Here is a 26,863-nt window from a genome sequence, read left to right on the forward strand (position 1 = left end):
CTAAGCTATCTGTGCATTAGATATTGTATCACCAAACTGTTGTAAGAAAAACAGATCTTGCCTGTAAAGAGTTGGTTGGTTTTTATTTCAGTTGTATTTCAGCTAAAATTATTACTTCATTTAAACATACTTCAAAACCAGAATATTCATAGATGTTTTTTCAGGAAGGAATTTGGCTTAGAAGTATTTCTGAAACTGAAAGAAATCTTTAGCCCATTTTTGTCTGAGTCAGAGTGAACAGCTTCAAACCCATTGCACTTCTCTAAAATGTTCTTTAGTGTTAGCAAGCCATCCTAGATTCCTCTGTTGGTTGTGCTGAAGTTGAAGCTCCATAGCTAGATAACTCTCAGAACTCTAGAATGTGGATATGTCTCAAGTAATTAAAAATGTAGAAAAAAAACTTTATCTCACTTCTTTATGAAAGCATGCTTTCTCAGCAATAGAACTAAAATAGTTTGCTAACCTCCAGCATTTGTCAGCAGCAAAATTGAAAGTATTTTTTGTCACCTGCACTGCTGTCAGCAAGGAAAAAAAAATAGAAAGTAGAGGAACATAATTTCAGCACTAACATAAGTATCAGAATGATTTACCTGTCTGTTCTGCTTCACTTTCATCTCAGCTTTCAGGGCTTCATTCATCAATCTTTTATTTACACACGCATATCTCATTTTTACACAATTTCTTTCTCCCTGACCAGATGGCTGCATTGTCTGCTTGGTGTTCATCAAAAGGAATGAGAAAATACATGCATGCGTAGTGTCATCTGGGTAGAAAAGCTAACTCTGTTTTCAACAACAATTTTGTAAGTACTTAAATAATGGAAAAGAACACTTGGATTATTCAGGAAAGTACCACAAAATCCTCAAACTTAAGTACATTACCTATTTCTCTGTGTATGAAATTGTTGCTTAGCCTGTGCACCAGGTTTGTTTCATTGCACACAACCATGTAAGTGATAGTAGTTCAGTAGGATAAATATAAAGAAGAAAGCTGGCCAAAAGAAGAAAGGTACGTGTTAACGCAAGTGAAAAATACTTCTAATATAAAAAAAAAAAAAATTCCTAATGCATATTTGAATAACGTACGTAAATGCTGCAGTAGTTCAATTTGTATTTCATCTGTAGTACCTATTTTGTCTATATGGTCTATATGTGGTTCTGCATTTGAACAAGTTTCTTTAGTTTATTTCCACTGAGCTTTTCTTGCAATGTGTAGAACTTTTTTGGGAATTTAGCTTGTTCTACTCTTACAGTGCTTACAAATCTTACTCTGATTCTACTCATCTTTTGCAAAATTGTCTTTTATTAATTTTGCGTAATCTGTCTTGCCTGCAGTATTTCTAACAAGGTTTTTAATTGTTGTATTCATGGGATCTTAAGTGCCATTCACATACTAACAGCATATAGAATTTATCTTCAGTATGACACATTCATCATTGCATCTTGTTTAAAATTCAACATATACACATTATAGATAAATGTTAGTCATTTTATTTCCAATTTTCATCAGTCCCATCTGTTGTAAACTAGATATTTTTCAAGTGTTTGTTGGATCTTTTTCTCTGAGACTCAAATTCTATTTTTTATTAATCTATTTATTTTAAGTAGAGTCCATGACTGATTTTGGAGTTAATTAAAAGTTGATTAACCTGAGTAATCTCAAGAAAGAAATGGAAAATCAAAAGTTTGAATGGAATTTCATTTCTTTTGATAGTAAACATTGTTTTATACATGATAAGTGTAACTAGAGTAAAATTTATATAATTCTTGGGGATTAATTTGTACAGATGCAATACAAATTTTAGATAGAAATTGTCTTTGCTAGAACACAATAAATTATCAAAGAGTTATGAATAGTTCATGTTCAAAATGTATATAAATACAGCTGAGAGACCTCAAAAAGAAGCTAACAATGGGAAGTAGTCTTTGAAAGGGAGCATTTCAGGCAGAGTAGAAGAGCATTATGTTCTTCAGAATTCTTATCAATAAAGTAACATCAATATTATACTGCCACTCAGGGCATCTACCACTGAAAAATGGTTATGGCTTAATAAGCATTGACAAGGACAGGGCCATTATGCATAGTAATAAGCTCGTAATGGCAAGCATTGACTATAATAGTAAACTATGTGTTAATGCAGCTGTAGTCAGATGTATTCTTGTAGAGCAGAGAAGCGAGGTTGTAACTACAGAATGGACACTGTGTGCAGGAAAGAAGTGACTTTGAGAAGGATTCAAAGATAACAGTGGTAAATGGCACAGTAGAAATTTCTGGCAAAGGCAATGTAAAACAGCATATACCAAGTCTCAACTAACTGTATGTTAACTGTATGACTGTGCATTGCTGGGGTTGCTATGTGTTTTTATTTCTGCAGTATGTTCCATTAATTCTGGTATTTAAATTGTAAGCAATGTTAAGAGTTTCAAACATGAATCAGGCTAGAGAAAGTCCTGCAAAATTAGACTGAGGCTGGCTTGCTGAGCTATTCGCTGCATAAAGATTTGTTTACTAATGTCTCTTTAACACAGATATAGCAAGGACTGGAACCTAAAGCAAAGTAAAATATACGATAACTTCTGATTATTATTGTCCTGGTCACAGAAATGTGTTTTAGTTTATCAGTGAGTTTATTGAGAAGTATCCTGGAAAATAGGTGGACAAAAAGTGCTCATCAAAATAGCAGCGTCTCAGAAGAAATTTGAGGAGTTGAAGCTCAAATGCCAAAACTATTTGCTATGGCGATTTAACTTCTTTACAACAACCCACAAAATCGGTTTTACTTAGTGGTAAATAGCTGATGGACATAAAAGAGCACAAGAAACAGCAGAATTGAAAGAGATTTTATGTTAAATGAGAAACAGTGGTCACTGAAGTGAAACTAAACTGAAACATAGCCCTGTTCTCTCCTTTTATTCGTTCCACTGAGACTGCCTGAAGTAAGAAGATGTGCTAAAACTGGAATATAAGAAAAATATGCATTTGGATCACTTTTTTGTTTGATATTTTTTTAGAAGTTTTGTATCTAATGCTGATGATGACTTTTGGCTGCAAGGGCTACTTTGTCATTTTATACCACTTAATATAATATTTCCAGAGGGGGGAAAAATTCAAATACTAAAATTTAGTCAGACTTACAGCTCTAGGCTGGAACAGAGAAATAAATACAAAGTTCTCTGAATATGAAACAAAACGGTATGGAGACTGCAGTTGTCTGATGTCACATCTAGTCCATTCTGTCTTCAAATTTTCCATGCTCTCTTTTGGCCTTTTTGATTGAAAACAAAATATCTTGCTAGAGTGTAAGATTCTTAGTCTGTCATCTTTGTGAAACCTCTTCATAATTCAAAATTCAGAAAAATCATTGGCTGCAACTCTAAATGCAAGTCTTGTGATTATTTAACTATTTGTATTGTTTTACACTGTTTCTCTGGGAGGAATGTTAGAATTAAGTCTGTTTAAAAAAAGAATATATATATAACAGGAAACAGGAAAAAAAACAACAACCAACCTTAATTATACTTCTGCTGAAACTGGATAGTAGTTGTAATATGCAATATGTTTTCAAATACAGGTATAAGAATTTAAAACATTTTAAGACTCTTTTTTACAAGTAGAAATCACAGACTATTTTAAGAGTCTGTCCTCCGCTGAATGTAGAGAACACTGCCATCTGGAGAAAAAAGGAAGAGAATTGTCTCACACCTGATGGCAGCAAACAACTAAAAATTCAGAGTTCAGGAGCACTAAGTGACATGGGATACATTTTCTCAGAGCAATCTAACAGGCTGTGAAGACAGCAAGGCATCACTTACACAGGAGCAGGACAACTGTGATTTTGTTGATGGACTGTCCTCAGCAGGGCATCTCAGGTTTCAGGAATGGTCCAGGCTAACAATAACTATCTTTCTGAAACTGTGAATTGCCCTGAAAATGAATACAAACCCTTGCAGCATAGAAATGAGGAACTTCAATTTCTGCTGAATCATTTTTCTATGTCCTAGAAGAGAATAGCCATGAAAGATGCAATGCAGTGAAAGAACAGGAGCTTCTTGAGTTCATGCATATCAACAAGTTCTAAAACTGCAATCCCTTCATCTTTACTATGATATAAAAGCTATAAAAATCCAAATACCTCCTTTCCCACTTCCTTACAATGTTATGGAGCTTAATACATAATATAATCTGTTTGTTTGACAGTAATTATATAATAGTATTGTTAGTATGCATCTGTAGTTGGATTCACGCTTGCAAACCTCATAAATAGGGCTGGTATAATCCCCATTTAGCAGGCTGGAAGACTCAAGAAGGTGGTGATCTGCACAGATAGATATCTTAAGAGGGTAGCTTAATTCAGAGATTGTAAGGGTCTGCTGAGGAGTGTGCACGTAAGTATGCAGTCAGTTTTAAACTCTTTCAAGTTCTTTCATTCAGTCTTGAAATTAACAGTAAAATTTTAAAGATGTTTAACAGTATACATGCATTTTTCCCATCATCAGTGAATGCTAAGAATGTTAATACTTTGAATCTTGATCGTACACCCAGCTTCTGTATTTTTTAAAAGGGTTTTTTTGGTTTTGTTTTTACTTTTAGATGTTTTCATTTAATTTCCAGTTGGCATTTGCTTAGCCTTTCATATTAGATCTAGATTCTTAGGAGATAGCGTACATTTAATGTAAGAATGATAGCTCACTGATCACTATGTTTTCTTATATTATCAAATCATCTTTGACAGCTATAGTATTCTTAACTCGTCCTTCAGGGAAGGAATAAAATCAAACCACAAGAATATATAATTACTGGAAATATCTGCTAACTATTAATCTCTACTAGTATACAGTAATGCAATAGATTGTGTGGATATGCTGATTATAACCATATGATTAGTGGACAAATTGCTCATGATCAGTACTTTTCCAGTGGGTTCAAACACACTGCCTCTATTATTGTATTTAATGAAGCAATGAAAGGATTCATTCTGAAGTTCAGCTGTTGGATGCCAGGGAAGTTGCATTTTTCTTTCATGTGGAAGGCTATATGCCTCTTACAAGCAAAATCTCAGTTCTTGGAATTATTAAGCTCTTTAGTTGCTATAGGATTAGAGAGATTGTTTTTTTTTAGTGTTTAGCAACACCTTTACAGAAAACGAAAACTTTGTTTTGGTTCAGAACTCCATCCTTTTTAAAGTAAATGTGAGTGGATGCAGGAATGCTGAAAGCTGTGTTGTGTAAAAAGATGGAGGATGTCAGCCCACAGTCTGTGTCTTGAAACTGCCATGTATCAAGCATAAGGGCTGTTGACAGGTCTTGATGGAAATGTGTTATATCAGGTTATGAACTAGCCTAGCTGACTCTTAACTTCTTTGACCTTAAAGATAACTCCAAAAGAGATTGTTTTCTGATTAACTTAAAGGTTAAATAAGTAATCTTATCAGCATTATCAGCAAAAACTGGGAGAAATAAAGAGAAGCTAGAAGTAGAGAGATGGGAATATGCAATGATAAAGTCACTATTAAAAAAAAAAAAAACAAATATAAAAATAGTATCCTGTTCTTAGTCACAGCTAGTATTGGATTACTGTAGATTACTAGATTAGATTAGAGTACAAAACTTTTAATTGGATGTTTAGAGGAAAACTTGTTGCGAGGGGCTATTTTGGCATAACGCACAGCCATAATTCTATCTCCAAATCACAATTTGCTCATTTTACAATATGGTCACTAAGATTAATACAAATCTTGCTTTAGGATCATCTTATGCTTAGTTTTTCACAAGTATGGTGTTCTATGTAACCATTGTCTCCAAAAGGTAAGACATACAGGAGATGCTCAGCTGGAGAAGAAGTAAGTATAGAATTCCCACAAATCTTGTATCAAATGACCTGATAGAGGAGGAAAAAAAAAAGAAAGGATTTTTGATTATAAACTGTGGCCAGTTAGGTATGCAAGAGTACATCTGATTTATGCATGCAGTTGCCATGACTATGTATGCGTACTAGATAATTGCTAGCACAAATGACTACTGGCATTTGCACACACGTTTATCCAATTAGTATGTGCAATCAAAGTAATTTCATGCACAAATTAGCTGCACAATTGTGCATGTCTTCTGCACATGTAATTGTATGCCTAATTGGTCTGAAAGTCTTGTTCACAATGCGTGTCTTGATTTTATTGCAATATAACTTAAAAAAGAATGAATTTTATATGCAGAAATACAAATTTTACATAATATTTGCATTTAGTAATAAGACCAAACTCTTTTTATTAGATTTCACAAAGCAAACGTTTCTGTATATGCTACCTGTAGGCAATGTGAGCTCTCATTACATAAATTAACTGACAGTTGAAAACTTAACTTGCCTTGAGTGGATATAAAGTCCCATAGTTTCCCCATTTTTTTTATTTCTTCTATGCTACATATAACATTAGAAAATAATACCTTGTTATAATTGCTTACTTACGAAGGATGTTCAAAGTACTGCCCCAATTTCATATTTAAAGAAAAGGTATTAAGTACTGTGTTTAAGTAATATCAGCAAAAAGTTCTGTAGAAAAAATACTAGAATCAATAAAGTCGTAATTTTGTATCATGTTTTTTCCCCTATTTGATTATATGCCTCAACTAGAGCTTCTTTTCAAGTGAGTTTGTTTTGTAGTAATGTTTATTGACGTAAAAGTCTTTAGGTTTTGATTCTCAGAAACAGAAGAGCTTAAGAAGGAAGCTATATATATATATATATTTTAAATGCCATATCAGCCTCTGTGAAGTAAGCAGCTATCATGGAAAAACTTCCTGAACATATTCAATGTATCCAATTTTTCACTATCCGTAATTCATATAATTTACAAAAGTTTTGGCATTGCTTTTAACATTTCTAATGGTGTGGTACAGTATCTTCTGTGTTTTCCCACATTGCATTAATTCAGCGTTAGGCATAAGAAAAATATATTACAGATTGTGCCAGATTGTGGAAAATGTTAAAAAATGAGAGAGATTGTCTACCACAGAAATTTCTCTTTGTGTTTTTGAGTTGTTTTCCTTGATCAGGCAGCTATAAAAACAGTTTGCCAAAATTAACCCAGATATGAAAGAAAGATAAAATAAGGGAAGAGCGATTGTACTTGTTTGTAAGGAAAGAAGAGCTCTTTGTTAAGTACCCCGTATCAAAGAGAGGTAATAGATAATCAGGCATTTACTGGCAGATAAGAGAAGCTGATAGCAATCTTCAGGGCTTTCCAATGTGAAAGAGCTTTTCTTATCTACCTTTGTGCCCAAACCTGAAGGCTGTTCTGGTGATAAAAGTGTAGGGAGATAGATCTTGCTTTTTTGTTCGAACACTATTTATGTCAGCCTCAAATTGTTCAGAGTAGTGCTAAAAGCAGATCAAAATTCCTCAGCCATTCTCTGGATAGTTGGCCTACCAAGACAGCATTGACAGCGTGCAGTTAACCACGTTCCTGGAGAAGGAAGGAGAGACTCCAGTTGCTGACTAAACCTCAGTAACTGCGATAGAGAGCAAAGCAGCAGGGCTGGCCACAAGGCCCCTTGCATGGCTCCGGTATCTGAACCCTGGCTCTGAAAGTACTTCATAGATCTGGGCTGTCCTGTCTGGTACTGTCTACATTTCTCAAGAATAAGATTAAAGCCCCTAAAGCAGGTAATTAGGCGATGGTTAATCAGTGCCTCATGTCCGTTGCATGACGTTGGTTAATGTTTAAGGGATGGAACATGAGCCATCTGCAGAACACACCATGTGTAACAGAGAACATGTCGGGGTTTTTTGGCTAAGCTTTAATGTGAAGCTGCTGAGGCATTCCCCTTTAGCATTTGATCAAACGTGTTGAAGGTATCTTTTGTTGCCTCCATGTAGCAGATCTAGTGATATGTGTTGTTGGTGGCTATCAAACTGGTATTTACAGATTCAGATTCCAGTTGGGATACTTTATTTGATGGAATTTAATTGTACTTTAAAAAGCAAAAATTTGAATTAGAAGAATAATGAATTAAAAGGGAGATCTGGTAACTTTCTATGAAACGAAGAAAGAATTGAAAGTCAATTCAGAATGATTATTCACTGTTTCACTAAACACCCAAAAACGTTACTAAACATCACCGTGATGCTTTGAAACAAGTAAACAGAAGTACTTTTTTGCAAACTGTATTGCTTTTAGCACAGGGTGATTAAGGTCAAAAGGATAAAAAGGATCAAAAGGGATTGAGAAAATTAGTGAAGCCAGAGTTTATCAATTGTTCCTAAACACAACAATGTAGATGAAATCTTGGTCCTAAACTCCTGACTGTCAGAAGCTAGGGCAGGATATTTGAGGAAGGATCACTCTTTCTAACCTGTTAATTATACTCTTTCCCTAAGGATTTGCTACCAGGCTTGATAAAGACAGGATACTCAATGCAGTGCAGCAGTTCTTCTGTCCTTATTTGATTAATTACACTAGGTTTCTGGAGCTTAACTCCTGGAACTTGGAACACAGTTTTCCTGAGCTTGGGATACAGATGGATGGCTGACTCCTATGATCTAAAGCCTAAACATAAACACTGTCAGAAAAGAAATACATGCTTTTTTTTCCGCTTTTTTAAGTACTGAAGAAAAATGGACCTGTCTATCCCTGAAGTACTAATACAAGCTAAATATTGACTGTGTCACCAAAGTCTCTTGCACAGATCTGTTCTGTGCAAATACATGTGACAGTATTCCCTTCAATATGCCTTTCTGTTTTTTTCTTCCTTTCTTCCTTTTTCAAATTGTAGTCTTCTCTTTGAATACAGGTTATAATCCCCTCTCTCTTATTTTGTGAAGCTGGAGGTTAGTTGTTTTTAGGAGGACAAAAAAGACACACATGGAAAAGACACGGGTTTTTTTCCTAACTTGAAGATAATTTTCTCGTTTCAGCTTTTGATATAAAACTACTTAAGCAGCTTTTTTTTTTTCTTTTTTTTTTTTTTTTACAAGAAAGGAACAGTAGAGGGAGGTGTTCTCTAACTTTCTTACTGTCAACTGTTCTGAAGTATGTAATGAAAATCTATTTTGCCATGAGATTTGAGTGGTATATGAATACAACAAGTATTACATTGCATAGTAAGTATTTTGTGTCTGAAAGTAGCAGTCGAAAGCCTGTTGAAAGTGTCCAAGATACTTGGCATGTGCTCTAGGACTGAAATTGAATATGTTTATTCAAACATTGGGAAGACTTTATATACATTTGAAGGGTGACAATTCTGGTTCCATAAATTGAAAAATCATACCAAGGTTACCCTTGAGACATAAATTTTAAATGAAATATATTTTGGCCTGTTTTTCTTATTCTCTGGAAAAATGTGATCTCTTTGATTTTTTACAATTTATTTCTGATGTTCAGATTCTTTTTTCAAACAATTCCAAAATTGTACTTCCTTATGGCTTCTTAGGAGCGCATTCTCATCAGACATCTCAGGATACACTGAGCTGCAGTTTTGTCTCTTCTTTTTCTTCCTTTCTTTTCATTGTCCCAGCAATCCATTGCAGCCTTTTTTTCCCCCCATCTTGCCCATTCTCTGCTTCGTCCTACAACCTCCCTGCATTCATCTGCAATTGTTTTCTCATTTCATAGAAACATGAAATCATTACGTTTGGAAAGGTCACTAAGATAATCAAGTCCAGCCATCAACTCATCTCCAACGTTCCCACTAATGCCTATCACTCACTGCCATATCTGCCCTTTTCTTGAGCGCCTCCAGGAACAGTGACTCCACCACCTCCCTGGGGAACCTGTTCCAGCATCTGACTACTCCTTCTGAGAAGAGATTTTTCCTAATATCCAACCTGAACCTCTCCTGGTGCAACTTGAGGCCATTACCTCTCATCCTATCACTGTTACCTGGAAGAAAATACTGACCCCCACCTCATCACAGCCTCTTTTCAGGTACTTGTAGAGAGCAAGGAAGTTTCCTCTGAGCCCCCCTCTCTCCAGACTGAACAACCCCAGTTCCCTCAGTCGCTCCACGTAAGATTTGTGCTCCAGACCCTTCTTATCTTCATTGCCCTTCTTTGGACATGCTCTAGAGCCTCTGTCCTTCTTGTAGTGAGGGGCGCAGAGCCTACACAGTACTCAAGGTGTGACCTTACCAGTGCCAAGCACAGAGGGACGATCACCTCCCTGCTCCTGCTGGCTGCACTATTTCTGATATAAGCCAGGATGCCATTGGCCTTCTGGGTCACCTGGGCACACTGCTGGCTCACATTCAGCTGGCTGTCAACTAACACTCTCAGATCCTTTTCTTCCATGCAGCTTGCCACTCCACCCCAAGCCTGTAGTGATGCATGGGGTTTTGGACACTCCTAATTTCAAAGCTCACTGTTTTCTCCCTCATTTTGTCCTGTCCCTGCCTTTTTTGCCTTTGTGCTCATTTGCTCTCTTCTCCTTCTTGCTCAATTTCCCACAGACAAGTACCTCAACCTCTGTCCCTTATCAGCCACTTTCACATTCGAATTCTTGTTTGCCTCTCTACCATCTCATTGCTCTTTTTTCCAACAGCAGGTTTGCTTTCATTGAGCCTTGAGGGAAATAGCATCGCGTTGTTGAAAGGTGTGTGGTCTCAATCCCAAAGAAAATATGAGGAAAGAGAGCCATGCTGAGTGAAATGTTCACAGAAAACCTGTAATAGCTTGTGATAAGCTAAATATTTACACTGAGGCTGGTGTTAGAAGTGTAAGTATCTGCCTGCCTTGCAAAGCCAGAAACATACTTTAGGATTAGACTTCTCTGAGTGTCAGTTAAGTGGATGAAAATAAGTTTTGACATAATAGACATATGGATTCCTTCCCAGCTATCTCCAGAAGGATTCTTGTGCAACCTTGTGCTAACCTCATTTGTAAAATGGGGGAACAATACCTGCTCTCTTCGTATGGTTTTGCTCAATAATTGGGTCTTTGAAGCCTGGTCTTTTGGCTTCCATCCCAGTGCACCTGTCTCTTGGTGAAAAGGTATTTGATAGGGCTGTTTGTCTCCGTCTCTCAAATTGCAGATATGTTGGTCAGACGCTTTCCCAGCTGGGGAGCCATATGTTGCAATTGCTTATGTTCAGTGGCTTTGATTAGACGTTTTTCTTTCAATTAAATGAAAATCATCAGATTTTAAGCAGAAGTGTTAAGTCTGTCCATTTGTAGATAAAAGGTGAAGTTTGCAGGAGCAGTGACGTAACTAGGCAGGACAAGGTTATGTAAAATGGGTACAGAATTTGAGACCCAGCTGTCCTCTATCATATGTAACTGTTGATAATAGTATACGATGGATCCTACATTGTAGAGTTTTGTAGTGTAGTGAATTATAATGCTCTCCTTTTTCAGGAGGTGAAACAAACTCAAATTATGAGTTGTTTTAATTATAAAGTGACTTTTATCTACGAACTGAGTTAATTCCTGTAAGGATGTTTTGACACAAAAATCTTTATGTCTTGTACTAATTTAGAGGCATGAAAATACAACAACTGTTGATACGTGGCTGCATTTTTCACTGTGTATTTTTCTCAAAGGAAGTAAAATTAGTGTTTTTCTCCCAGTCAAAAGCCACTTCTTTAAATTATTTATTGTTCTCAGTGATGTTCTGCTGCTAGTATTGATGAGTGCAACTTCCAGAAGCAAACTACCATTACCTTTTGAAGAGAAAAATATTTTGAGAAATGCATTTTGCAGTATTTCATGGAATTTTCAAATGCATCTATCTAGTTATGGATTGTAGTTATCATACCCTTGATACAAGTCGTGTAACTGCATTTTACAGATACACCTTTTGTAAATTTTATACAGAGACACCTTTATTTATGACCAGAAAATGTCATTATAAAAACCATTTCAGATCAATTGCTTCTGCAGTTTTTCCTTACGCCTAAGTGGCATTTCACTAGAGTGGGAATTACAGTAGTAAACATAAAAACATCAAAGTTTGAATTCAAAGTCCAGTCCAGAAGGAGTAGCAGGGCATTTAAAAAAAAAAAAAGAGAGAGAAACGAAACTGCTGGTTTTTGTCTTCTATGTAGAGCCGTCATTTTTCATTTCTGTGATATTTCTATGGAATTGAACTGTTATTTCTTTTCTTACAGGAAATGAAATAACTCTCATGAGTTTTAGCTATGTCTTTCTCTATTCCTTGATAAATTGTATTTTTTTTATTGCATTTAGTGTACTTCATTTTAGAAGATTTAGTGAGGGCCTTCACAATAATGTCAAAGGGAACTCAGCAGTGAACGCTTCCTGGCTAGCTGTTAAGTGAAATCTTAGTGTCACAATTTGCTTAAGGAGAAAAAAGATCTTGGATTTGAGTGTAGCATTGCTTGGACCCCAGAATCATAAAATCTGCGTGAAAGAAGCAGCTTCATTGATTCAGCTTGTAGCATCACTTTCTGTTTATCCTTTTATTGCTCCAGGTAGTACGAATTGCTCCAGGTTATTATTAGGGCTTACTCCATTAAGGCAAATTCTTAATGTAACAGCGACTTTCTGGACTAAAAAATCTGTACAATTTAAGATGGTGAAGATATATTAAAAATACACCAAACATCAGATGTGTAGGAACTCTGGAACCATGGGCTCTAGAATGTGTTTGTTCCACATGTCTGACAGATCTGAATGTTTTTTATGACATGTCAGTAGAACATACCAATGAAGTGCTGATTCCTGAGGAATAAACATTTGAAAGTGAACGAGATTGGCACATGCTGAAGTGTGATTGAATGACAGCTGTTCTGTTTTCCTAAATTTCAACAGGAAAACTAGCTTCAGGAGCTAAACCTGTCAGCTTTTTGATAGGAAATTCTGAAAGGCTGGAAAAACTGAAGCAAATGGGGATGAAGCACAGTTGTAGAATAAAGATCAAAATTTTTCAAACTTACTTTCAATTTACATTCTTGTCATATTTTAGAACCTGAGGTTGAATAGGCATATTAATAGAAATTTAGAGTATGGATCTATTTTTCTCTCCATGTGCAGTAAAGTTCAGTGTCAAACATAGAACTGAGAAAACAAGGTAAAGATTTACAGCTGTGATTGTAAATACTCAACAGAGAGACCAAATTAGAGCCTGTGCTGCATGTTGCACTTGCCATCAGTTCATTACTCTTATATAGGTAATGGTAATTCTCATCTTTCTCAAAACTCTCTGTATCTGGTGCATGGTTGTAAATGAATAATGCTTTAGCTATCATATCTTTCTTTCTGCAACTGCTGCTAATGAAGTTCTCCATGTGCAGATTTTATTTAAATGCAATTTTTCTTTTGATCTTGTTGTTAGTATTTGAAGTTGACTGATATTTATCAGTGCTCTCACTACCTGCCCTATTTTCCCTGGTGCATACCCCATGGCCCTCTTGCTTAATGCTGAACTGGCAGAGATGCCGGCAAGCTGATGATGTCAGACTAATGACTTAGGCTGGGTTCTGAACTTAAAGCTTTTGCTAATTCAGTTGAGCTACTATTTTTTGTTTGTTTGTTTGTTTTGGCTTTCTGTGGGAGTGTTGAGGGGTGTTACACCCAACCAAAAAAGTCTTAGTATGGATACAGCTACTAAGCTAGCAAAGCTAGTCTAGCAAACCTAACTTAATATTTCATGGGCATTCAAGGAAACATTATGGAGGCCCTAGGCAAGTCAAATGAGTATTTTAATTTAGCTTTCAGTGTATTTCTCCTACGGTTAGGTTACTCATTTTAAAAGTAGCCATATTTTACTGTCAGTATCATGTTAAAAACAAAAAGCAAAAAAACAACCAACTCATTTCAGTATAAATGAAAGGGAAGTGTTACTAGAAAACAAATTGGTGATGAGTGTTCTTCTGTTGGTACAGATGGCATCTGTGTATTTTTATCACTGTAAATCACTCACAGTTGGAATCATACTTAGTCCAATATCTTGCTTTGTGTTTATTAAAATAATCACAGTTTTAGATATTAATTACTCAGTTCATCTGAAACGTCTATATTGATAGAGGAAAAAACACTTATTTTGAGAAAATGAATGATGTAATTCTTTTTTAATATTTATAAATGTACAAATGATATGCAAATTTGAAAGGCAGTGAATTAGTAAGCTGAAATGTTGGACTACAAGTCATATTTTTCTTATACAATATATTGCAACTGTATGATTTGTTACATCAAAACTTAAAATAGTACCATTAAATATGCTTGAAGGTAGCTACTTATGTTTAAATTTGAAGCATTTATAGATTTTTTTTTACTGGAAAATTCCAGTCTATTGATAAAATACAATAACTCTTGATTTTTGTTTTTTGTAACGGGATGACTACAGTTGTATTTGACCTTTGAATTAATAATAGTCAACAGTAGAGCTAGATGAAAGGGAAGAATGCTAAGAACTTAAAGACTATGTTTTCAGCTAGAAGATGACAATTTGTGTCTCATAGGTTTAGATAAACTAGTAATGCTTTTGTCGTCTTCTGGAGATTGCTGATTTGTTGGGCTGTTAGCATCACCAAAGCAGCTTACAGGCTCGCTCGCACTATGTAGGCTATCTATGCTCAAGGATGTTCATTCTCAGTCAGAGTGCCCTGCCTAGCCTTCCAGTGCCTGAGCCAAGTCCTCACAACACAGAGAGGGAGAGAGTAGTGCTGTAAGTGCATACATGCTGCTCTTTTCTGCATTTTGTGAGTCTAACTTTTACCACAATTTCTGGGACTGTGAATCCCTGCAAGTTATGCAGAAAACATTCCACATAGCAATAGAAATGAGCTGTAGGCTGTGCTTCCTTCATCTCTTCGCGAAGTGGTAAACAGGGAGTAAATTTGCTCCAAGCTCTTCAAACTGCGAGCTACAGCCTGGAGCAAAACAAAAGGAATTACTTCTTAGTCCTCTCAAATGAAAACCAGTTGCCCTCTGCTTTCCATAGGATATATGAAGGAAGTGGGCCTGCATGTGCAAAAGATGTTGTAAATTGATGCCAACTGGTTGTATAACCTACACAACCTCATCAAGACAGACAGCTTACAGTTACTGTTTTTTTTTTTCCACAATGGTTGCAGTTTTCTGCTCTGAACCTCAACTATCACCTTGTTGAATTAACTTTTAAATAATAGTATTCAAACTCTTAAATACTTAAATTCAGCTAAGTAGTAGCCAAATAACTTTTCATCAGTAACATTTATTGAAAACTATGAGAAAATGTATGTTTCCATAGACAGACACACCTCACCTAACCAGTTTCAAATTTGTACACACTTGCATTAGCAAATTGCAGTTTGCTTTGCTCAACTGAACTATGAGTCATAAAGATATCAAAGAAAATAACATCCAGAAATTCACTTCACGAGCAACAGGTAATTAAAAATTGGTTGACTCAAATGAAGTCTTTTTCATAAGTCAAATTATCTTGAATGACCTTCTATTTAAATATGCCTTTATAGAAAGGGCCTACACTTGCTGTTCCTTTTCATGTGAACCCTCTGCACGCATCAGCGGCGTTACTCAAAGGCCAGGGTTGCAGAGTCCAGCTACCTTTAGCACTGCTGACTTACTTGCATGCAGGAATGCAAGGAGATGTTTCTTTTTGTTCCTATAGTGTACATAACACATGCACTTTACTGCTAAGTAATTTGAATATAGCAGAACTTGGCATTTCTATTCATGGTATAAAGCATAATAAGAAAGAATGCCTTGTCTCACTTGATTGGTAAAGTTCAGTTGTTTTCATCATGGAGAAAGGACAAATTTTTTGTCTATTTCTGACTGGAGGAATTTCAGTAACTTCAGGGCAGTCACTCAGCATTTGCAGCCACATTAACTGAGTTTGAAATGTGCCCCTCAGATCTATAAATACTCAGGAAACAGTTGTGAGAAGATTGTGCTGCCGAAGGGAGTGGAGAGAGAGGAATATTTTGGAAAATAATTTGCCTAATCTATTTTATAAATTCATATTTACATATGCATACATTTATATTTACACATCATAAAGGGACATAAAAAGTTACCAATTCAAGCTACTGTGACAAGCTAGGATTAGTTTTGCCTACAGCATGTTTTATACGTAATGATAGCTTCATTATTAGGGTTTCTTGAAATGGAATTCTGTGCTTTGTGATGAAAAGCACCTCAAGTGAGCTTAAATTTGTAACAGAACTTGCAAGAAAAAAGCATGTTCCCATATAGATGCTTTTTCCTATCAGCTAAGAATCTTCCAGGCTGGATGTGGCTCTGGGCAGCCTGGTCTAGTGGCTGGCAATCCTGCCTGTAGCACGAAGGTTGAAATTAGATGATCATTATGGTCCTTTTGAACCCCGGCCACTCTATGATTCTATACACTGTCTTAACCATTATTTATGATAGATCTACTGCACGTAGCAGCTGGCATACTGAAACAGATTTGTTAGTAGAAATTGTTTATAATATTTACATATGGCTTATAGTATTTTATATATTTACATATTAGAATAATCCTATGTTTATTAAATATACAGTATTATCCATATTTATGAACAGAAATGAATATAATTGTGATAATCAGATATATTTGTAATGAAGTTACATTTTTCTAGGAAAATCATAGGCATCATATTTCGTATATTGATTCCAATGTCATTCATATACAAATGCAATACACTTTTAAAAGAACATCTGCAACTGTGCAAATCTTTTATGTTTAGAAATGAATTAAAAGATCTGGCTATTTTCATGACTAAAACACTGCATAGCTTTGTGTTTTATAACAACCTATGTAGAAATGGGAAGGAAGAGATGAGCTGTAAGACTGCTGAATTGAGGTACTACTGTGCTGTTACTTGGAATTTCTCCATGGAAGAATAAATTTCAAACATGTCTTGTACTACCCTCGTGTTGGTGGTTACCTCAATAAGGTGGTATTTTGGTGTATTTCTTCTACTTCATCAGATTCAGTGCAAGATACTGGCTTGCATTCTTACAGTATAATCTTTAAAAGGCATCGTAGCATAGTAATATACATCCCAGAAAACACTGTGAAAACAGTATGAAAATACTGCATAATTGTTTCTTGCATTTGATTATAATTGTGGAGCAAGTCTAAATTAAAGAAGAAAAGCCAAGACGTTTCATACACAGCAAATATTACTGGAGTAGCAAATTGGAAATTAGATATGAGAGAGCAGAAGTTGTTTTCCCCACATCTGTAGGAACGTACTCACAGTGAATAATTAGTCAGACAATAGAATTTTTCTACTAAATTTTGTGAGATTGCTATTGCAAGATTTCTGCTATCTCTAACTCATTTTAATGAGACCAGCTGTTCTTGTGTTATTTCGACCACAGCCATTTCATAATTGCAAAATACATCTCTTCTAGGTTTGTATTTGATCCAAAATAAAGCCCCTGTACTGCTTGTCCGTCTCCACTCATTCTTCTCCCCCCGGATTCAGTGGCACTCTTTGCATTCTGGCTTAGTTCATTTGTGAGTGTGAATGCAATACAAAACAATACTGTTGGAGCTGCTTTTTAACTGCGTTGTTATGGTGTATGCATAGCAACAGGTTATACAATAACATACTAAAAAAGCTCACTGGATGCTATTGAAGGAGAGTTGTACAAATCTGTCCTAGCCATCACTTAAGAGATGTTTGGTGTATGGAATAAAAAGTATTTTAAGCGTTACTGTGGTTTTAAAATAGCTTCTTGGTATCTTGTTTTTTGGAATAAAAGTGTGAGGAGGGAAAAAAAGAATGCACAAAAGGAAAATTAGAGCCACATTTTTACAACTTTTCTCAAGAAAATAGAAAACGTAGCATACTGAGTAGGAAATGAAACTAAAGTCTATGAAGTACATCAAAATACATTCCTTTGATAATTGAGCTTTCGCAGACTCCACTATTCTGTTTAATGAAAATGTTGTTTCTATAAAAATATCTTCCTGATTATCTTGAGAGAGATTAAAGCCTATTATAGACTAAAAACCTGTAATAAAACCCCTTATATCAAAGCCTATAGTAATAATCTCTTGCTTGCTAGGATTGTAACCAAGTGTTAGAATTTATATACTTAGGTTAGTCTGTTTTAATACCATGACTTGGTAGCTGAGTAACATTTTTTGTCCTGGAACAACTTTGTGATTTTGGCAGGAATTTTCAAATGCAAATGCCTGATATTAAGTGGCCTCATCTTGAGACATAATTGTTTGAAATCCATGTTGCATTAGGGAGTGTTCTTGAGAATGCTTGGAATATCGTATAGGTGCTATCTTTTCTATTTAAGCCCAAAAATGTAACTTGTGTTCATTTAATTTATTTAACATTAACTATTGAAGAAAGAATATATCAGATTGAATAGTTAATCTAGGGATGGGTTTATGTTTTTGATAATGTAACTTGTTCTGCAGTGGCTATGGACAGGTTACAGCATGCCTGTAATTATATATCATATAAACACATTACTGCAGTAGTTTCTATAGGCACAGTTCCAGGAACAATCTGGATTTGTTCTAAATAACAAATATAATGTCACTGCAAAGTGTGGGAAAGAGTGTATAACATCCAGTGAAAATGCTCATGCTGTCAGGACTATCATTTGGCTGTTATGAACATAATAATACAAGAAAAAAAATTAATTGCACTTTGTTAGGAAGGGGTTAGAGATAACTGCTTTGCCAAATTAGTACTCTGAAGATAAGACCCAGCTCAGTAGAAAATTCCTTACTGTCACTGTCTATCTGTCAGGAATGTATGAAAGGGAGATCAATTGGCTGTTCTGCAAAATAAATTGAAAAATGTTTTGTTTTGTTTTGAGAAAGATGAGGAATAGGAGCTATTAGGGTGGAGCTGATAATTGCCAGCTGCAGACCTAGTTGGTGATTCAAATATATCAAAGGGAGTGATGGACAAGTATGTAGAATATGCAGAAGCACAGCTGGTTGGTTACGTGGACCAGTGGTACTTGCAACTCTTTGTGACAACGTTCTTTGTTTTTTATTCTAAGAATGAATTTTCTCTACTGCAAGGTGGTTCTTGAAATTAAGACATGAGCTTCTGTTGCATCTCTGTATTTAGAAATAGAAGATGTATGATGGTTTCTTCTAAAGATTCCCCTGTATTACTATTTTTATCCACTTGTGAAATCTGGCTGGAATGCAACAGATATTTTTCCAAGAATAGTCAAAAAAGGATTCCCTAAGCAGTAACAAGGGGATCACTGATGGGTTTTGAGTTTGTTCAGTGGCTCACTGGAAAACAAACACACAAAACCTTGCAACAAACGAAATCCGTCTCAATTACCTAGTTGAGATATGCAGTAGGGAACTGAAAATGTACAAGGATGAGAATGTATCATTCTGTCAGCTTTGCCATCACCAAAACAGTACTTGTCACTTGTGGCTGTAGTTTTAGTGTAGTTCCAGTGGACTACACTGACCCTTTTCTGTAAGCCAAGCAGCTCAAGAAAAGCTGGAAAGGTTCCAGTATGGTGCCAGTGCTTGATTGCCCATAAAAAGCCACTTAAAGCAGATACAAAACCTGCCATAGGAACTGTGAGGTCAGTCTTCTTTTTCACCCCAAATATTTCAGGACTAGTATCTTTTTTTTCTTCTCTTTTCTAGAACATGTATTATGGGAAAATTGATCAAATGTATTATTTTACATTCCTGACATCTTTTCATAATTTTAGTGTTTTACTCAGCCTAGGGTATAAAGTTTAAAACACCCATTTATTAGAAGAGAGTTTATTTAGAATTACTTTACTGCAGAAGAAAGGAAGTGTCCTTCTAATCCGGAAAAAGGTTGGGTCTTTATGTGGATGCATAGATTCAGTACAATGAAGAGTATAGTTGTTTTGTTTAATGAATAGTACCTGTGGAATTTGTTGCAAATTTTCCCTTTGAAGAAAGAAGCTTATCTGGATACGTTCCAAGAAAATATTTTGGACAGTACAAAGTGAAACACTTTGCTTGTAACAGCTTTTAGAAATGCTGGACATGTGATCTCCGTTTGCTCTCATAACAACTTTGGTGATGATGCTTATCATTCTTATTACTATTATTATTTTTATACAGCTGATTAAACTGTCATAACACTTGGAAATGAATGTTCTATTTAATTACAATAGAAGGACAGCTGTTAGGTGTAGCGATGACTGTTCTTTATTTCACTGTCTTTGAAGTTTAACTCCACCCTACAGAGCACCTTCTTCCTGCTGTATAACCATAATTCTGGCTGTAAAATGCTTGCACAAGATTCCTGTGTACTGACATCCATTCAAAAACAATTCCAAGATTACAAATCAAAACTGCTTGAATCTGAGACACTGTAAAATCACCTCGTCACTTATCTTTACCAAAACTTTGTGCTAAGACAGTTCTGAAATACTTAGTTCTGCTCTAGTCAGCCATGCAAATTACACAGCACAATCTCTTCTATTCTTCCAGAATTATCAGAACTATAAGCATGTGAATTATAGAACTACATACAAATATTTTACTAGCAAGTTCTCTTATGCATCAACTTGTTTTATTTTGCATTTTTTCTATATTTTCTGTATGAATTCCTATAAGGTAATTTCTTGTCAGCTCAGTTACTTTCCTTTTGAGCTGTATTTTGCTCAGTCTTTAGCCCCACTCAGTAGTGACAAAACCTTTTCAAATTCATGGATTATTCAAATTTTGATCATATTGTATCCCCGAAGTAGGTAACTTTCATAAATTGAGATAAATACAGAATTTCAGTGAGATAATGACAATGCAGAACATATAACAGATTTATTTTTCTTTTTTAGAGGGGAAAAAAAGTTGTTTCTCAACTTTGCATTTTATTGTTTGTCTTCAGGAATTCTGGCACTGTGCTGGCCTTTATCTTGTATATAAATTACTGATTCTTAAATTTGAAATTAAATATCATCCTCTATTCCTTTCTGCAGACAGCTAGTAGAAATAAAGCCTTCTGCTTTAATTTTGTGATGGGGGCTCTGACTGTTTTGTGTTTTTGTTTTGTTTTGTTTTGTTTTGTTTTGTTTTGCTTTGTTTTATTTAAATAACAACAGACTTTAGTTCCTAGTTTAGCAGTCCATTGTAGACTTCCTGGAAGGAAGGCAAGCAGGTGACCTCTCCCAGTGCAGTCAGCACTGTAACATGCTGTCTGTCATGAGGGTGATTCGTACCCTCTTCAGCAAACCCAAACAGCTTCCAGGCTAAGAATAGAGATTTCTGGATTTTCTTGGGTTTTGCAACTCCTGACTAATTCTAAACAACAAGTGTGTCTGGTTTGCACAAAGGGTGATCACTTACCAAGTTTGCTGTGTTACTCTATGCTACTCTTTCAGGTATTTCTAGGTGGTCTTTGTTTTGTTTTGATTTTTTTTTTTTTAAAGCAGGTACTTCTTTGAGAGGAGTAACTCTATTAGTAGTCTTACATTCTTAAACCTGTAAAAGGAAAAGGAATAAGCAGTTTTCTCTATCCACTACAAGTGACTCTATAAATAATGGCCTTCAGTGGCAGCAGGGAAAACTTATGATAAAATCAAAGAAAATTCTGATGAAAACTGTTCAGCACTGGAATCAGTTTTCTACTGGTAATGTTGTTACTAGAAAGAGACTGATGAACCTTAAGGAGCTTTTAGGTACAGCTGATCCTGCTTCGGCACAAGAGAAATGAGCTCTCGAGATTCCTTCCTCCTCTTGTCTATGAGCCGAGAAAGAAAAAAGTGTGCCTCCTTACTCTTCAGCCTCAGCAGATGCTAACTTAGAGTTTTCCTTTTCCCATCAATGCAGAAACTATGACCCTGATATACTTTTTTTTTTCTGTGTGGTTTATTGGTTTAATACCTCTTCAGTTTGTATGGCCTGGAGAAGCAGGTTTTGCAGTTGTATAGAACAAAGATAATCATGGTGCTTTGTAGTCGTCTTTAACTTTTATTGTAAGACTAACAAAGGATCTTTAAAAAATGAACTGAATTATAACTGTCACTGTTGCATGTTTGAACTGTCATGAAAAAGTCAAAATAAAGAAAAACTGCAACCATACATAACTCTGCACAGAAAATGTAATAGGAAGAGGGACAGTTTGGCCTCCACAAAATCCTGCCCCTGAAAAATCTAGTCAGTAGAGAGAGGGAGAAAAAAAGCCACACACAGAAATCAACTGTCATTTCTAGGAAGCTATCCTTCATTTCCCCTTAAAAGTATATGCCATAGGGAAATTCTGACTTTGTCATTTCAACCTCTGAAATTGTTATCTGCTAAGCCAGGATACTTTTTTCTAAGTGGAAAGATGTTTAACTCACTGAGCCAGGAGAAGGGTAGTTAAGCTCATTTGACAGAGATAGATCCCTCCTGTCCGAAATCTTGGAATGAAATTCTCTGCATGTGTTTATGCATTCCATGATATCAGAGGTCTTTGTACTGTGTTTACTGAACAGCTTTTATGAGATATAAATACCAGCACATTCTGGTAAGTTTCTAACAAACAGAATGGTCTACTCAATCTCAATATGGTCCTGTGTTGTAGCAGATTGGCTACTGTAGTTCAATAATGGGAAATACGTTTAAATTTTATCCAATGGTGTGTATATTTTATAAATTTAGATACCTTGTGGGTGTATAGAAGCTGACTGTATACCATTATTCATTACGTGCCTTATATCAAGCTTTGGTTCCTATTCTTTTCTAGTCACACATGAGCACTCTTGAAGCTTCCTGCAGAACTGGTTTAAACTAGTCACTCCTGCCTAAAGAACATCCTATTTCTTCTGCTCCTGTCATTATAAAAACTTATTATTGATAGTTGGTGAGTTTCCAGTACTCTTCTTGATTCATAAAACTGCAGACGGGGTGCTCACAGATCAGCCATGTCTCTGAGAAAGTGTGATAGGTGGATAGATGGATAACTGATGGCTCATTTATGAAAGGCTGATGATGATTACCTCCTATAATTGATCAGCTGCATTATCAGCCAACTTGCAATTAAGAGATAATAAGGCAGTTATTAAGTTAAGAACTCTGGAGGTGATAGTTTAAATTGCACTGACCACAGAATTAGTATTTTGTGTACTTCATTCCTACTATCTGCAATCACATCTCTTTCTACTACACTGAGCTGAGTTTAGCCATGTTCTTTGCTGTGACATGGTTTTATTCTACTTTGTGGATTGTCTTCCTTACAGAGTGATTGGGATGTTGGGAATGGCAGAGACATCTTTTCTGATTTAATTAAAATGGTTATGATTTGTTGAAGTGGGAATTTTACCGGTACCTTTAATGGCTGATAAAAATAGCTGATAAATCAATGAAGCCAGGTATGACATAGGCCACACACTCAGACAAAAAACTCAAATGTACTTGCCACATTTTATTTATTTATCTTTCTATTTTCAGTTGAGAAAACTTTCACAATATGCTTATCTTAAAATAAAATATCTTGTTTCTCAGGTAATGTAGATAAGCATGGATGACCAATCTCTCTCTTGCAAAGAAAATAGAAGTTTCTCAAATTGATTACCCTCAGTAGCTTCTCAGGTAAGGACATCTCTGCACAAATGAAAATAGTTGTAAAAGAACAATTACATTTGAGCAAAACAACAGAAGGTAGAGCAGGAAAGCTCAAGTATTACCTACATGTGAATAGATTAATATAGAAAACAGAGTCTAGTAATACTTAGATGTGATAGAAAAATATTTCACTGGAAAGTGTAAAGTGTGATGTAACCATAAAAACCACAGCTAATGTAGATTAAAATAACAGCATGTATTTTTGTTATTGTGCACATGTAAACCTACATACCTAGGTAAATCATCAGTGTTCCACAGCAGGGTACCTCTTTAGAGTGCTGCTTGCACAGAGTAACCATCACCTTGGGACAACAGGATGATTGTTAAGCTTCTTTAAGTGGGGAACCAGGAGGCAGTTAGTGAAAGCTGAGGTTCTTTAATCTCTCACTGTTCAATGAACTTTGGTTCTTATTCTGTCATCCTATATGGGATTAGTATGAAAAGACCTCACTTGAAGGAAGGTGCAAAGTATCACATTATTCACAGGAAACGAATAAATCTCCATATCACAGTAAGTTGTTTGAGAACATCATGTACAGCCTGAATGAATGTGGATGTCTAGAGAAGGCATATGGGAAGGGCTGCACCTGTAGAACCAAAATATTATTTTCCATGATGCTTTTGAACCTCTGATCTGGAACAAAATTTACAGAAGTTGTAAAGAGTAATCACAGTGAGAGACTTAAGATTAGAAAATATTTCTTGGTCAGAATTACAATACTTACCCGAATGGTGAGTTGTATATTACCCTGCTGTGTGCATACATGATTCCTGAAATGTTAACGCTAAAGAAGTTTGGCAGATCAGTGTGATGTTTCAGATTCTAAAGCTAGTACTCTTTTCAGAGAATTGGCTAGCACACTTGTTTTCGATTCTAATAGAACTGGGTGGCAGAATTCCTGCTGTTCCATCAGGAATGCTCTGTTCATTTTTCTCATGCACCAGTCTTTGATCATTCACTTTCAACTTCCATTTTCTGAATCACACTGTGTATAATTAAGAGTGAGATACTGAAGTAAAAAGAGTTGCAGGATTAATGTTTTTGCTTCCCAAAGCCTATTTCTAACATTAGGTAAAGAATATTTGCTTGGGACAGATAGTGACTGTTTTGACTGTTTTTTACTAGCAGCATGGTAGAAGCTTAGCTGTAATTTAGCACAATTAATTATTGTTTTGTGGTTGAGTAGAAGGGCAAAACAGATTGGCCAGCTGCTGTGTTTCCAGTTGGCATGAGTGAAACAAGTCTGAGAACGACAGTTAGTGGAACTGGGTCAAAATGAAAATGCCTTCCTCAAGAATCCTCAACAGTTCTGGCTTAGAAATATAACCCTTCAAATTGTGAAATTGAAATATTCATTTTACTCAAATGTTTTATTTTTATTTCTCCAGTTTGAAATGTAATTAGAAATAGTTATAAAGCTAGATGTAATAGCACATTCAATCTCTACTAGCAAAATAATCTTGATTTTTTTTTTTTTTTGGAAGAATGAAATTAAAAATTCAACCTCTTTTATTTTAAATTTAAAAAAAAAGTCACCCTTCATTGTATTCCAATAACACCACAATCAGAAAACCAAATATTCGTCACTCTATACAAGGTTCCTATCTGAAATCTTTGAAATCTTTCTTCATCTAGATTAAGAGTCTGTACTGCAAAAAGGTTTTAAATGTAACAAAAACATTTATGCTTGAACAGGTAATAGAAGTCATGGAGCTTTCAATTAAATTAAAGCTCTCAAAAACAAAATATCCAGTCCTGCTTAAAAGAACTGTTTCATGTTTATGCTGCCAACTTGCTGATCTTGCATTAAGTTGTTCCCTTACTAAGGAGTTGGTTTGAGTAACGCCCATCATCCAAAAATGTTTTACCTGGTAGGAGATCTACATTTTAATCAGCTGATGAAACAGATGTGGGAGGATTGTCATGAGCTCTGCTTCTGAAATCTGAGAGAAGCAACTACAGGTCTGTGGAAAATAAAGAAGTGCCATCAAGTTTGTTTCTCGTTTGTTTGCTTGATCAGTAAGAAACAGATTAGAAATTTAAGATTTCTCGTAGATAAATGTAATGGAAGGGCTTGAATTGAATAATGTCAGCGAAATTCTGCGGAATGTTTTGCTTTTAAATAATAATGTTTTAAAAAGCAAAACCAAAGGATTGGTAAACGTACCTGTAACCAGGCAAATTTTCCATATTACGTACAGACAAAGGAGCATAAATTCAGTACTCACAGAAATAGTTAGAATTTCAGGTATGATACAGGAATATAGCAAAGTTTGTAGGTTGCTCCAAAGATACAAATTGAAATATCATAATAAAAGGATATATGCTTTTCAATCATAATTTAAAAAATACATTTAGCCAAACAATATGGTGTAAATGAAAGGGTGTATAGGCCACAGCATGGAGACAAATCAATGTATTTCCATTAGCTTGTTTCAATACTAGAAGTGTGGTCATGGTAGTATGAAGCAGGAGGAGCTGTCCCTCTTCCAGCTTCTGTGAGCAGGTTGCCAGAGCTATTTAGATAGTGTTCTAATCTCTATATTGCAACGACATGCATTGTCCATAGACAATGCATTCAATTCTATTAATTACATTTGTAGTTTTAAATTCCCATCATCCTTCATACCTGGCCATAGAAATTTTGTAGCAATTGAAAAACGTGAACATGTGCATCTGAAATAAAGTGCAACTTAAACCATTATTTCTTTTTCATAGGTTACCGGGTGGAAAAACAGTCTTTTTAAAAATACATCCCATAATGAGAAGGTATTCCCTTGCTTTTAGTAATTTTATACAAACTTCAAACTTAGACAAATTCCAAATGTTCTTCTGTTATTTGCTTAATGATTTCTGATTTTTAAAGCTTGGTTTATGACATATTTTTAGACAGGTCCAAGTAAAAACAAAAATAAATAAACAAACACCCAGACCCCAGTCTTGTTCTCCCTAGAATCCCTGGTACTAACATTTATTTTAAAGTATTTCACAATCTCAACTCCTTTATCTCCTTTATTAATGAGGATTTTTCCTTAGGCAGTCTGTCCAGGAGAGGGAAATGCAAATTACTGTTTTGGAACTAAACTCATTTCCTGCTCTTTGGTCATAATGAACATAATATCTTTCCTTTAATCTATTCTGCTTCACAGATCAACTGTTACCTTACTGTGTTCCATATGACTGCAGGCCCTTTTCCATTATCAGTTTTCTTTAGAGCATCGCAGAACTATAAATTAAAATTGGTCGTGTAATACAGATATCAGTGGGCTTTTGCAGCATTCCTGACATACACTTACCATCATCTTTTGCTAGTTATTTTGTATGAATGCTTACAGAAGGATACAGTTCTGTACTTAGCATACCCTGTTTTA

The 26,863-nt window shown here is 35.4% G+C and overlaps 1 long non-coding RNA gene across 1 annotated transcript; it reads left to right on the top strand.

Moving 5' to 3' along the window:
- Positions 1-26,199, top strand: LOC146543774 (uncharacterized). Its single transcript, XR_014884990.1, has 4 exons — positions 1-802; positions 22,614-22,730; positions 23,372-23,458; positions 25,368-26,199. It is a non-coding gene; the product is annotated as an uncharacterized LOC146543774 (long non-coding RNA).
- Positions 26,200-26,863: the final 664 nt, after the last annotated feature.

This window comes from Meleagris gallopavo, chromosome 9 (assembly GCF_905368555.1).
Source record: "Meleagris gallopavo chromosome 9, MGAL_WU_HG_1.1, whole genome shotgun sequence".
In the NCBI taxonomy this organism is placed as follows: Eukaryota; Metazoa; Chordata; class Aves; order Galliformes; family Phasianidae; genus Meleagris; species Meleagris gallopavo.